Genomic DNA, 10,733 nt, shown 5'->3' on the forward strand with positions numbered 1-10,733 from the left:
CCTGTACAAATTTTGTCAGCTTAGTTTTAACAATGCCATTAGTGCATTTGACTAAACCAGAGCAGTGAAAGTGTTGTAAAACAGGCCAAACAGCACAAACTTGCTGAAGTACTTGACTAGTAAAACAGGTCCCTTGATCACTATGAAGTTCAAGGGGAGGTCCACGTGTAGAGATAATCTTTTCTAAAAGAACTTTAGCCACAGAACAGGCAGTACCCTGTCTGCAAGGGAAGGCTTCAGTCCAGTGTGAAAACATACAGATCATGACTAAAACATATTTATATCCACAAGATGGAGAAAGTGGTATAAATTTTATTTTCCAGAACCGTCATGGCCCATTAGGCAGTTTAAAACATCTGGGAGTAGTAAGAACACTCGTCCCTGGGTTATACTTCAGACAACTGGAATGAGTGTGGTAGCACTTCTACAGTCTTGTTTACGTTTCTCCACCAGTACTGATTCATGGAGGCTATCATTGTGTCAGTAGATCTCTGGCTTAGTGCTTGTACAGTGGTGAGGAGTGGGGATTTTAGGACTGAGTTGTTATTTGGTCCAAACCAGAGCTTTCTCTTTTTATCAACCAACAATTGTTGGATTTCCAATCTTGTTTTTCCCTTTCAGAGGTCAATTGTCGGGCTTCTGTAGCCAGTTTTTGTAAGTTATCATTTGGGAAAATATGCCTTTGGACTGTGGTAGTAGTTTGGCTGCTGGTGGTCTTTTTAAAAGCAGCATTCTTTGCAGAAATAACAGCAAGTTAATTTCCCTTAGCATCTAGAGAGTGAAGTTTAGAGTACTTGAGAATCTTAACAGATAAATCAGCAGGTAAAATATTGCATCAGCAGGTAATTTGTGAACTTTGTTGTTGTTCAGTTGCTAAGTCGTATCCAACTCTTTGCGACCCCATGGACTGTAGCATGCCAGGCTTCCCTGTCTTTCACTATCTTCCATAGTTTGCTCAAATTCATATCCATTGAGTCAGTGTGAACATAGAGACCATTTTTTATTTCATATTCACTGGTTTGATCTCCTTGAAGTCCAAGAGAATCTCAATAGTTTTCTCCAGCACCACAATTCGAAAGCATCCATTCTTTGGCACTCAGTCTTCTTCATGGGCCAACTTTCACTTTTGTACATGACTACTGGAAAAACCACAGCTTTGACTAGATGGACCTTTGTTGGCAAAGTGGATGTCTCTGCTTTTTAATATGCTTCCTAGGTTTGTCATAGCTTTCCTTCCAAGGAGCAAACGTCTTTTAATTTTATGGCTGCAGTCACCATCTGCGGTGATTTTGGAGCCCAAGAAAAGAAAATCTGTCACTTCTTCCACTTTTTCCCCTTCTATTTGCCATGAAGTGATGGGACCAAATGCCATGATCTTAGTTTTTTTGTTGTTTTTTAAAAAATGTATTTATTTTTAATTGAAGGATAATTGGTTTACAAAATTGTGTTGGTTTCTGCCAAACATCAACATGAATCAGCCATAGGTTTACCTATGTCCCCTCCCACTTGAGCATCCCACCCACCTCCCTCCCCATCCCACCCCTCTAAATTGTTGCCAAGGCACAGTTTGAGTTCCCTAAATCATACAGCAAATTCCCACTGGCTATCTATTTTACATATGGCAATGTATGTTTCCATGTTACTCTCTCCATAACTCCCACCCTCTCCTTCATCCCCTACCCAGTCGTGTCCATTACTTCACTCTGTATGACAGGCTCTAGGTTCATTCATCTCATTAGGACTGACTCAAATGTGTTCCTTTTAATGGCTGAGTAATATTCTATTGTATGTATGTACCACAGCTTCTTTATACATTCATCTATCGATGGACATTTAGGTTGCTTCCATGTCTTAGCTATTGTAAATAGTATGGCAATGAACATTGGGGTACATGGATCTTTTTCAGTTTTGGTTTCCTCAGGGTATATGCCTAGTAGTGGGATTGCTGGGTCATATGGTGGTTTTATTCCTGGTTTTTCAAGGAATCTCCATATTGTCTCCCTTAGTGGCTGTATCAGTTTACATTGCCACCAGCAGTGCCAGAGGGTTCCCTTTTCTCCACACCCTCTCCAGCATTTATTGTTTGTAGACTTTTTGATCATGGCCATTCTGATTGGTGTGAGGTGATATCTCATTGTAATTTTGATTTGCATTTCTCTATTAATGAGTAATGTTGAACATTTTTTCATGTATGTATTAGCCATCTGTATGTGTCAATAGTTGCATAAAAAGCCTTGGACAAAATTCAGCACCCATTTATGATAAAAACTCTTCAAAAAATGGGCATAGAAGGAACCTACCTCCACACAGTAAAGGCCATATATGATAAACCTATAGCAAACATTATTCTCAATGGTGAAAAACTGAAAGCATTCTCTCCAAGGTCAGGAACAAGACAAGGGTGCCTACTCTCACCAATATTATTCAACACAGTTTTGGAAATCCTAGCTACAGCAATCAGAGGGCGGAAAAAAGGAATCCAGATTGGAAAAGAAGTAAAATTCTCACTGTATGCAGGGGACATGATACTATACACAAAAAATGCTAAAAATACTATCAGAAAATTACTAGAGCTAATCACTGAATTTAGCAAAATTTCAGGATACAAAATCAATACACAGAAATCAATACACTTGCATTCCCATATACTAACAATGAAAAATCAGAAAGAGAAATTAAGGAATCAATCCCATTTACCACTGCAACAGAAAGAATAAAATATCTAGGAATAAATCTACCTAAGGAGACATAAGGGCTATATACAGAAAGCTGTAAGACATTGATGAAAGAAATCAAAGACGACATAAACAGATGGAGAGAAAGTCCATGTTCCTTGGTTAGAAGAATCAATATTGTGAAAATGACTATACTACCAAATGCGATCTACAGATTCAGTGTGATCCCTATTAAATTACCAATGGCATTTTTCACAGAACTAGAACAAAAAATTCACAATTCATATGAAAACATAAAAGACATCAAATAGCCAAGGCAATCTTGAGAAAGAAGAATGGAGCTGGAGGAATCAGCCTTCCTGACTTCAGACTACACTACAAAGCTACAGTCATCAAGACAGTATGGTACTGGCACAAAAAACAGAAATATAGACCAATGGGACAAGATAGGAAGTCCAGAGATTTATCCACACACCTATGGGGACTTTATTTTTTACAAACAAGGCAACAATACACAATGGGGCAAAGATAACTTCTTCAATAAGTAGTACTGGGAAAACTGGACAGCTACATATAAAAGAATAAACTTAGAACACTTCCTAACACCATACACAAAGATAAACTCAAAATGGATTAAAGACCTAAATTTAAGACCAGAAACTGTAAAAATCTTAGAGGAAAACATAGGCAGAACACTCTATGACATAAATCACAGCAAGATCCTCAGTGACCCATCTCCTGAGTAATGGAAATAAGAAAAAATGGGACCTAATTAAAGGTAAAAGCTTTTGCACAGCAAAGGAAACTATAAACAAGGTGAAAAGACAACCCTCAGAATGGGAGAAAATAAGAGCAAATGAAACAACTGACAAAGGATTAATTTCCAAGATATATAAGCAGCTTGCTACAAGTCAATACCAGAAAAACAAACGACCCAATCCAAAAGTGGGAGAAAGACCTAAACAGACATTTCTTCCCCCCCCTCCCCCTGCCGGAAGTAAGGAAGTCATGTTGCTTCTACAATATTCCAACATCATTAGCTACTCCAAAAGTATACTACTATTAGTATAAGAATTGCCAGTTTTGTCCTTGTTTAAAGTACAAGCCCAAGTAAGAGCAAATAATTCAACTGGTTAGGCTGAAATAGCCATATGTAAAGCTACAGCATCAACAATATCAAAAATAGCATGTCCAACACAGTTGGACCATTGCCACCTTCTAAGTAAGAACTATCAGCAATCCATGAAAAATCAAAACTACCCCCCAAAAAATTTCACGTAGATCATCACAGAGTCAGGAGGTGGTCCGTCGGCATTAAGCAGTCATGAGAGACTTTGTCAGTGAGGGAGGGGAGAAGAGTAGCAGACTTTAAGGTTACTGCAATAAAAGAGTTATGTGAAGAACACTTAACAAAAGGACCACCTCGAAGGTGAGGTGACTGGCTGAGAAATGTTGAATGTGATGTGAATTCAGAAGAACCTCTACTGCATATGGCACACGTAGTGGTTAAAGGAGAGCCCACAATAATTTTCTCAGTGGCCTTAACCAAAAGAGCAGTAATGACTCTGAGGCAAGGAGTGCATCCCCGTAAACAGGGTCCAGTTGCTGTCTATAATTGCCTCGGGGTCAATGGTGATCCCTGTCTTTTGGAGTGAGTACTCCAAGGGCATTCCTTTCTTTTTCATGTACAGAAAGGAGGAAGGAAATCTGATCATTTCGATGCCCAAAGGTAGATGAGTTCATCAAATTCTCTCTTTAAGATTTTAAAGGCAATATCATCCTGGTCTTCCCATAAAACTGCTTTTGGCTTGTTATTGTTGAGTAAAACACATAGAGGTTTAGTCAAAAGAGAAGTTTGGGATCCAGTTTCAGCAGCGCCAGCTAGCCTGAGAAAACCTTGCAGTTGGCACTTAGTTTTGGGTTTGGGGAAACTTAGGACACCGTGAAGTCTCTATGGATCTGCAAAGTCCTTTGGTGACCCTATGTCTCTTTAAGGCTAAAAGCTTTAGCAATTAGATGCTGTCTTCCTCTGAGGAAGCTTGAGAAGGAGAGAAAAGAAGCAAATCATCCAGATATTACAAGAAAGTAGAACCTCTAGGGAACCTTATATCATCCGGGTTAGCCTTTAGAATTTGCAAGAAGCAAGAAGGACTGAGTAAAACCCTGAGGCATTACTGACCAGGTGAACTATTTTCTTCCCAAGTGAAAGCCAAAAGGTATCGACTGGCTTCATCAACTGCAATACTAAAGAATGCACTGTGTTAAATCAATTACAGTAACAAGTTTATTTCTGGTGAGAATGGATGTTGGTAATATATGAGGATTAGAAGCAAAAGAGTGTTAAAGGATAATGTGTGTGTGTGTGCATGCATGCTCAGGCATGTCTGAATCTTTGTGACCCCATGGACTGCAACTTGCCAAGCTCTTCTCTCCATGGAATTTTCCAGGCAAGAATATTGAAGTGGGTTGCCATTTCCTACTCCAGGGGATGTTCCTGACCCAGGGATCGAACCCATTTCTCATGTGTCTCCTGCACTGGCAGGCGGATTCTTTATCGCTGCACGACCTAAGAAACCTGAAGAATAATAATATTGTTTATTACTTGGAAGTGAAGTGAATTGCTCAGTCATGTCCAACTCTTTGCAACCTCATGGACTATATATAGCCTGCCAGCCTCCTCTGCCCATAGATTTCTCCAGGCAAGAATACTGGAGTGGGTAGCTGTTCCCTTCTCCAGGGGATCTTCCCAACCCAGGGATCGAACCCAGGTGTTCTTCATTGCAAGCAGGTTCTTTACCATCTGAGCCACAGGGAAGGCCAGTGGCCTTTGGTTAGGTCAATCCAATTAGTTAGAAATATGCATGAAGAAGAATCATGGTTTTTAAACATAAAATCAGCCAGAGTCCCTACGGGGTGTATTCACTTAAATATTAGATAATTGGGATCCCATTTCTCAGAGGTTTTCCCCTACAGAGTAGAAAAATCATGTTCAAAAAGCTTACAGTAGAAACAACTCAATTCAAGCAACTTGCCAGCCAGTTCTAAGGAGACAGCTTGGTCTGGGAGGAGCTGGACCAAAAGCTTTATCAGCCAGTTTCCAGAAAGCAGCCCCTATTCCAAAGGAACAGGCCAATGGCTGAACTGGCAGAAGCAGTTCACTGAAGCAGTTCCCCGAACAGTTCACTGAAGCAGCCTCTATTCCTAAAGGAATAGGCAGAAGGCATCTCAGCCCGGTTCATCTGAAACAGTCTGATAGTAAAATCAAATGTACATATAAAACAGAAATAGACTCACAGATACAGAAAGCAAACTAGTGGTTACCAAAGGAGAGAGGGACTGGGGAGGAGCAAATTAGGAGTACGGGGATTAAGAGATACAAACTACTGTGTATAGAACAAAATAAGCAACAAGGGTATATTTTATGGCACAGAGAATTTCATCCATTTTCTTGTAATAACTTTTAATGGAGTATGATCTTGCACATTTCTTGGGTTCTTTTTGGTAGTAGATGTGGGTAAAGGAGGGTTAAGGTAGACAAGAGTTGGCCAACTCCTCCTCTACAAGCTAACCAGGTTAAAAAGTAAGGAGATTTTACAATTCTGCCACACAGTTATTAGAAAGCAAACCCAAAAGGAATTCGCAGTGGGTGCTTGTCTGTAAGCTCCATGAAGTTCTCGGTCCCTCTGTGTTTCCACCTCTGCTTGGGAGATTCCTTCAGGGCAGACACACTGTGACTGCTGAGGCAGGGACTTGGTTTATGTTCTAACTGGCACCAGGCACCAGACTTTTCCTTGCTTAAGCTGGACATCAGACAGATTAGAGATTTAGCCCTTGTGAGTTATTTCTAAGGAGTCAGGCTGTAGAGCATTTCTAAAATGTTTTATCCAGCCCAAACATCTTGAAGATTTTTATTTCCCCATTGAAATACATATCTAAGAGTTTCCATGTTATTTGAAGTGAAGTGTTTGTTGCTCAGTCGTGTCCAACTCTATGCCATCCCTGGACTGTAGCCTGCCAGGCTCCTTTGTCCATGGGATTTTCCAGACAAGAATATAGGAGTGGGTTGCTATTCCCTTCTCCAGGGGATCTTCCCAACCCAGGGATTGAATCCAAGTCTCCTTTATGATAGGCAGATTCTTTACTGTATGAGCTACCAGGGAAGCCCTTGCTATGTTACTTAACAAGCCATTAATTTTACCAGTAAGGAAACATTTCTGACATTCTCTGAGCTAATAGGCAATGCATCTGAGCTTGATGGAGATGCAGATACAAAAGCCTGCATTAGCCCTTGGAGAGACCTCTTGGGTAGAGTGCTTACAGACCACTTCTGGCCATTCAGCCCACATTGGAATGCCAGCTGCCCCCAGGCAACTGGTTAACTGCAATCACACATACACACAAGAATACGTTGGTTCAAAAGTTTCAAGTGAATCACAAGAATACGTTGGTTCAAAAGTTTCAGGTAAATCACAGTTAACACAAGAGAGCTCAGAGAGAAACCATGTGCAAAGTGTTTAACAATCTTCTGGGATGTTAGTCAATATGCAAATACGTTTGCTATTGTGTAATCGTTTTCAAAAGCCTTCTTCAGCTCCTTGAGGAGAGCGAGGAGAGGAGAGTTTAAGCTGTAAGGGTAGGACAGGAGAGGAAAGTTACAGCATTTGCTGAGCAAACCCTGGGAACCAGGCACTTCACATGTTTTGTGGCATTTAACTTGTACAACCACCTGGCCAGGTGGCTTGATTGTTACCACTTTCCATAAGAGAAAACCGCAAGTCAGATGCACAGGCCACACAGGCAGCTGGTGTCAGAGCCAAGACCGAAACTCTCTTGGAAAGTCTGCCACCCCAGAATTACACTTTGAACTCTCAGTCACAGGGAGATGTTGAAAATCAGAAGGATCAGGAAGATAAAGCCAAATGAATAGGAGGCAAGTGAGAATTACACAGAATCACTGCTGGAGGCTGCCAGCCTGCTTGCCACAGGGGACGAGGGACTTGATCTGACAAAGAGAGGGCTCACTGAGTATCAGCCTACCCGGAGGTTGTCATGGCAGAACTTCATCCCAGAAGCAGAACTTGAACAAAAGATTTAGTACAAGTGACACAACATCAGTGAGAGAGTGTGGGCAGGCAGCATGCTAGGGAAGGGGAGGAGGCGGACTTCTGTTAACCACATCAGTCAGCACTGGTTTGGGGCCACGGCTCTCAGGCAGGCTGCAAGCTTTCAAGTTCTTGTAGCCCTTCCAGATCTCCCTGGGATCATGGCTACAGGGTGCTTGGGCAGTCCTCTGAACACTCACAGAAGCTGAGGGATGGACACACAGAGCAAGGAAAGGAAGTTCCAGAGACTCCTTGCAGGGCACCAGCATCATGCACTCTGATCATCCCCAGCATCCAAAGAGGTCCATCCTTTGAAATCCATAAAAATCTGAATCCCCCCAACAAGGCTCCAGTGACCTCCTGAGTGGCCTTGCCCGGCCGTGTAACTCAGTCCTCCCCCTCTTGCCCCCTCATCCTGCTTTTCCTGCTCCAGCTGTCCTATCTGGCCTCCCACAGAGACCCTGGCTCACCCCAGCCTCAGACCTATGCTGGTCTCTGCTCAGGACTCTCTTCCCTGGAGAACAGCCTCACTGCCCCCAGGCCTTGCCCAGGTGACATCTTCTCCAGGAGACCTGATCACCCTTTTCAAAGTAGCACCCCGGCCCCTCTTCCCTTTCCCCAGCATCCCTCTCTCCATCACTGCCTGACCCTATGCTATATGTATTTCTCTGTTAGTTTGTTTATTGCCTGCCTGAAAACAGAGAAACATGAAATTCCACGAGGGCAGGATTTCTGCCTGCTTTGATCACTGCTGCTTCTTCAGTGTCTAAAGCAGCACCTGGAACAGTGTAGGGGTCAGTAAACACTTGTGAATCAATGAAGGAAAGAATAAAATGAATGAGAGAACAAACGAACCCAGAGTATATTCCCTAAGGCAGTGGTACTGGAAGCTAGTCCAAGAACCACCTAGATCAGAATTCTTTAAGGTAACTTACATTAAATGCAGATTCCTGAGTGGTTCTCTAGTGGGTAAGGAGAGGAATTCTTGTTTCCCTAGTTAGCTCTGTTGAGGCCTCCAGAAGAACAATGCCAGGTGGGACAGCGGGAAGAACTCCTTGACCACCAAGAGAGGGTGGACATTTGACACCAGAGTCACAGCCTTCCATACTTTCCCCTAAGGTCTCAGAGACGAAGCCCAGCCAGGAAGCACTAGAGCTATCTGACCCAAGTGATACGATACCTGTCAGATTTCAAGGGCTCTTCAAGGATACACTTAGAAAATTCCCTAAAGCACAGGGAGCTCAGCTTGGTGCTCTGTGATGACCTAGATGGGTGGCGGGATGGGAGGAAGTCCAAGAGGGTGGGGGTATATGTACGCATGCAGCTGATTGACTTCACTGTATAACAGAAACTAACACAACATTGTAAGGCAATTGTGTGTGTGAGAGTTGCTCAGTCACATCTGACTTTTTGCGACCCCGTGAACTGTAGCCTGCCAGGCTCCTCTGTTCATGGAATTCTCCAGGCAAGAATACTGAAGTGGGTTGCCATTTCATTCTCCAGGGGGTCTTCCCAACCCAGGGACTGAACCCAGGTCTCTTTCATTACAGGTGGATTCTTAACCATCTGAGCTATGAGGGAAGCCCTGTAAAGTAATTATACTCCAATAAAAATAAATAAATACTTTTAAAATAAAATTTTTGAAAAAGTAAGTTTAACTATTGGTTACTTAATGTAACTAAAAGACTTGATGTAGCCAAATAAAGAAATTGTAACATCCATGGCAGATAGGGTGTTAGTGAAAAGAGAGAAGTTTATTTTTTAGAAGGAGGCAACCCAACAGCTGAACCCAGAGAACATCTGTGTGGCTTAAGGGATACATCATGTGGCTGTGATACCTTTGAACCCTTGGCTCAGGCACTCATTTGCTCTGTTTCTCTGGGAGTGCCATCTTCACTTTGTGCCTAGGTTTTCTCACCTGTTAAAAAGCACATCATTATCCCTGTGCTTCCCCTGAATATTTGGAAGGGTACTATCTGAGAAAGTGGAGAGGAGTCCACTACAGAAAACTCTCACCATGGACCATGCTACCTGTACCTGTGCTCCAAGTGAAGGAGCAGGAACTCCTCTGCTTGAAGTCTGTTTCACGTTGCTTGACCACAGCAGGTCCATGACCACTGAGACTTTGGTCCTTCTCTTATTTGGATCAGTCTTTCTCTGTACCTCCATGTTGACTTGCAGTTTTGGTTTTGCCTGGAACATTCTTTCTTTTCATCTTCACATGCTGCCTGCTCATCATTCAGATCTTAGCTTACCCACCACTTCTTCAGAGGCCTTCCCAGGCCCCCAAACCAATATCACTCCCTTGCCTCTCATCCCCAGATGCTCTCCATAACATCATTCTCTTGTATATTAGTCTTAGGATTTACCACTCTCTGTAACCACCTAGTTCATCCGTTGTTAACTAGTTTATTGCCCACTGTCACGTGAATTCCTTGAGGTCTGGGGCCTTCTTTTGCCATGCTCACATTCCCTGAAATGTGGTAGATCCCCCCAAATATTCATAGAATGAATGGAGTGTACGTGTCCCTCTTGTCTCTCACTCCACTTCATCTCTGTCCTACGCAGTTCTCTTCTCTGTTTCTTTCAGTCTTTTAATCTCTGCTCTTCCCCCATTCTTCATCTCTCCCTCTAGACCCCAACTCTGCAATAGTTTCCCCTAGAGAGTGCTGGAGAAGATTTTAGATCCTTCTACTCCTTAGGGCTCCCTGGTGGCTCAGATGGTAAAGAATCTGCCTGCGATTCAGAATATCTGGTTTGGATCCCTAGGTTGGGAAGATCTCCTAGAAAACAGAAGGGCAATCCACTCCAGTATCCTTGCGTGGAGAATTCAATGGACAGAGGAGCCTGGCAGGCTACAGTCCATAGTGTCACAAAGAGTCAGACATGACTGAGCAACCAACACTCACTTTCACTCTTTCTGGAGCATATTAGGTTGAATAACCCAGTGTAAGTG

Source organism: Oryx dammah, unplaced genomic scaffold (assembly GCF_014754425.2).
Source record: "Oryx dammah isolate SB20612 unplaced genomic scaffold, SCBI_Odam_1.1 HiC_scaffold_27, whole genome shotgun sequence".
Classification (NCBI taxonomy): Eukaryota; Metazoa; Chordata; class Mammalia; order Artiodactyla; family Bovidae; genus Oryx; species Oryx dammah.